The 4,594-nt window shown below is 42.7% G+C and overlaps 1 pseudogene; it reads left to right on the top strand.

Annotated features, from left to right (window-relative positions):
* The first annotated feature begins 1,745 nt into the window (after positions 1-1,745).
* On the top strand, positions 1,746-4,082 carry LOC136944360 (uncharacterized; annotated as a pseudogene).
* Positions 4,083-4,594: the final 512 nt, after the last annotated feature.

Below are 4,594 nucleotides of genomic sequence, written 5' to 3'. Positions count from 1 at the left end.
GATTCAGTAATAGGCTTGGGACTCATTTAAGTCTGTGAAATGTTAAATTTGACCAATTATTCTCTCTCTCTTTTTGAAGATGCATATAACCATCCAAAAGGGAAGGTCCTTCCCAGAATTAAAAAGATGCACCACATGCTGCAAGGACTTCCACTGCCCTTTCTGTCCCTCTCATTTGTTTCAACCTACAAAACTGAGCAAGGTCATCACCCATCTAGAGAGCCATTTCAACCGGTCAGTTTTCCATGAAGGTAAAAGCAAAAAAAAAAAATTCTATGAAGTTTCAATGCCATGCATTAAAAGCAGACAATCAACAATTCCTTTTGAGCAGTGAAACAATAGAAATCCCTCTCTGATTTGTTTGCTCTGACCAGATATTTGATTCAGACACTTAAGTAATATATAGGCCTGATAATATTTCTATCTTATGTTTTAGGATACACCATTCACAGATGTGGGTTAAATTGCCAACCACAATTGCATTACCACTGCCAGGCAATGCTTTCACGCAAACCAGACTTCATTAAACACTTGGTTTTGAAGAAGAAACACCATTCAATATCCACCACCATCCCAGCTCCGACAACTCCCTCCATCCTAGCTCCGTCAACTCCCTCCATCCCAGCTCTGACAACTCTCTCCATCCAAACTCCGTCAACTACCTCCATTCCAACTCCTTCAACTACATTTAGTCATTTAGCAATCGCTCTTATCCAGAGCGACTTACAGTAAGTACAGGGACATTACCCCGAGGCAAGTAGGGTGAAGTGCCTTGCCCAAGGACACAACCTCATTTTGCACAGCCGGGAATCGAACTGGCAACCTTCAGATTACTAGCCCGATTCCCTAACCGCTGAGCCACCTGACTCCCTACCTACCTCCATCCCAGCTTTAACACTCACTGTGCCAACCACCCCAAGTGGACAGATGCAAAGGGTCCGTGTGAAGGCAGTACAGAAGAAAAAATGCCCTGTATGCCATTGTCTCATGAACAAAATTCATCTAAAAAGGCACATGGAAAGGAAGCACACAGGCAAGCATAGGGATATAACAGCAAGTTCCCACCTTCAGAGTGAATGTATAGATCCAGTGAATGGAGTCTATACTGTCCACAAATCTTTTCATGGTGCCAGTATTCCTCTGCATATTCAGTACAAAGTATGGGGGGGAAAATCACGGAAGCATTGGTGGTTCAGTGGTAGAATTTTCGCCTGCCACGCGGGAGTCCGGGGTTCGATTCCCGGTCAATGCGCTGCTCTTGCGTGGACCGTCGTTCGCCTTGCTTTCAGTTGATTTGGCCTCTTTGCCGCGTGTAACCTCGTGAGCTAGCACGGCGCTCCAAATCAGACTACCGTGTCCTCGTTAATATAGTGGTCAGTATCCCCGCCTGTCACGCGGGAGACCAGGGTTCAATTCCCTGATGGGGAGAAATGCTAGGGGAGTCAGGTGGCTGAGCAGTGAGGAAATCGGGCTAGTAATCCAAAGGTTGCCAGTTCGATTCCCGGTCATGGAATCGAACATCACCCTACTTGTCACTTCACCCTACTTGCCTCGGGGGGAATGTCCCTGTACTTACTGTAAATCGCTCTGGATAAGAGCAACGAATGAATTCCACCTCATCAGTCCGGAGCACTGATGAGTGTGTTCAGCCACACCAACAGGGGACGAAAACACTGACCGTCAAGATGATGTTGACCTGGGGGACATAGCTTATCCATCTAAAGGTGACCAAAAAAATGAAAGGCATGGTTCAGTACATTCTGAAATACAAAAAGCTACCTGCTGTTCTGCCATCAGTGGAAAAAGAATACCCAAGGCACCTCATTCCAGAAGAGATGATGTGCCAGCACTGCTCAGGCAGTTTGCCACTGAATGACCCTGTCCTCATTACACACAAGGCCAAAATCCTCACCCAGTCACGTATTGTTGAAGGTAGGTCAATGATGTTGATCTATTGATACTATTCCAATATACCGTTGTAGTTTCTTGTAAACTGTACTATGTTTCTTGTTTAATTGTTTTATTTCTAGATGTGTCAACCTACTGTAAGTCTTGCCATCAATGTGGATCATACTACCGGTACCAAGAGTGGAAAGATGGCCTACACAATTTTAATGACCACATACTCATTGATCGCCCATTATGTCTAACCATAAGGAACATGCTGAAGGTAACTTTTGATCTATCTTAAATTATCTTTATTAATCATTTGTTTTGGGGAAATGTACAACAGAATTAATGTTCTTATTCTTCTCCCTTAGGTCCATACTGCAGTGAGCAGAGTGGTGGAGTATTTAGAATTGACTACAGGGGTACAGTTCCCCTCAGCTGACACAGATCTCCATGGGTATCTTCACTTTGAAGCACTTACAGAACATGATTACCAGTATTCTTGTGTGACCTGTGGTGATCATCCACCAGTGGTCATCATGGACCTCCACAAGAAGGCAGCCTTTCATTTGTCAGGTAATAAAGCTTTCATGGAATGTACAGATTTAGATGAGAGTTACAGACCAGATTACTCTCTGAATTGATCGTTTTCACATTGTCTCTTTAGTGAGTGACCTTTCACAACCACCGGAGGACATCAATGGAGAGGTTAATATGGAAAGTTTTTGGGAGGCACTATTGATGGAAAGGATCAGTCGAGGATTTGTCGCAAGTAATGCAATTAGTAATTATAAATGAGTTAACATGTTGGACCGTTTTCAATGACAGCAGAATTGCGGAACTTATGAGCTAAAATAGATCCAATAATTTAACTATATCACTTAATTTCAACTTGCAACTTATTGAAATTTCTTGTGTTTTCATATTTCCAAAGGTTCCGTAAACAATCCATTTGCAGTACCACCAACATACCACTTTTGGGCACCGTGGATAGGGAAAAAGACGTGTCTCAAACCATGTCCTTAACACGAAATTTGAAAAAGTCCGTCCACCAAAACCAGCTGAGGTCCGTGAAATAACAGTCTCAGAAGACCGGCTGAGAGAGGAACTCACAAGCAGAAGGTAAAAAAGTATTTATTATAATTCAGTTTTTATTAATAATTTACAGGTCATTAATTTTCATGAACATACAGCTCCTCACACCTTTTCTTTTATATCTGATAGGTTCAAGTGGTAAGGACATTATGTAGGGAGTGTGGATTGGATTCCTCTGGATCACGCAGTGACCTCTTCCAGAGATTGTCCAATGAAATGAAGTCACGCCAAACGTACAACAAGGTTTTTCAGAAGATTTGGGTTGCCTCAGGTAAGCTACATTTCACATAGTGTATGTGGGAGCTACTGTTATTAAGAACGGTTTTGCCTGTGGTGGAATAACTTCCAAAAGTTGTTCGTTTTGGATTATCTGAAATGTGCCTTTATATTGACTGAAGATGAAAATCTCGTCTGTAGGATAAACAGAGGTTGTCTTTCTACAATATGCTTCTTTTGCCTTTTTTCATCTCAGGCGGTTGGGCTGTGATTATGTGCCTGTGCGGAATTGTATACAGTATTAAGTGTAACATTCGAGCTGAAAGCCCACGTGACACGTGAAAACACATGCCAAATATTGTGATATATGACTTTGCACGTGGACTAGCAACACACATGAATCTCAGACAACCAGAAAGACTGCCCTTCAATCCATTTGAAGGACGGTTAATGTCCCCAAATCAAGAGAACAAGCCAAAGATGAAAACCTGAAAGTGTCATTACCTTGGCTGCAATGCAAGAAACTGGTCCCAGACTGTGATGGCCATCCAATAACAGGTTCAGCAAAGCATTATGCTCTCTATGACCGTTTCCATGAGGAAAACACAAAGGATGCCCGCGATGCTCTGAGGAAGCTTGGCCTGGTCCCACAACTTGCCGGAAAGGTCAACAGTCAAGTAGCAGAACAGCTGTTTTCAAGAATGAATATGTCTTTACCATCAACCCATCTGTTTCTCATGAGGAATATCATCCACAATTACAACATCCTCAAAAACAAACAACGAGTGGACAACATAAAAAAGGTTTTTGAAACAGAGGTAGCAATGAACAGCAACAGCCAGGCAGTTCTGGGTAACTTTAAATGGGGATCAGATGGCTGAGCGGTTAGGGAGTCAGGCTAGTAATCTGAAGGGTGCTGGTTTGATTCCCGGCCGTGTCAAATGACATTGTGTTCTTGGGCAAGGCACTTCACCCTACTTGCCTCGGGGGAATGTCCCTGTACTTACTGTAAGTCGCTCTGGATAAGAGTGTCTGCTAAATGTAATGTAAATACAGTTTTGCTATTCAATTAGAGAGGGTACAATTTCTGGGGCATTTAGCCTACTCATTGCATTCATTCATTAATAAAGAACCCCCTTTGAAGATTATTCTACGACGTTACCGGCAGTAGAAGATGGAATCGCGATTCAAACAGTACCATATGCAAACTGAAAATATGCCCCCCAAAACGTAAATAAGCTTGACATTTATTTAGTGGAAAATCGCTCATTCATAAAAAGTTCACTGGTAGTGATCATTGTCAGTAACAACGCAAAATGCGATATAGCCCTGTGTGGAGAAGCTGCCCCGGTAAATTGTACTACTACGGTACAGTAGTAGACTACTGCTGTGT

Source organism: Osmerus mordax, chromosome 6, assembly GCF_038355195.1.
Source record: "Osmerus mordax isolate fOsmMor3 chromosome 6, fOsmMor3.pri, whole genome shotgun sequence".
In the NCBI taxonomy this organism is placed as follows: Eukaryota; Metazoa; Chordata; class Actinopteri; order Osmeriformes; family Osmeridae; genus Osmerus; species Osmerus mordax.
This window is presented reverse-complemented; position numbering and strand designations above follow the sequence as displayed.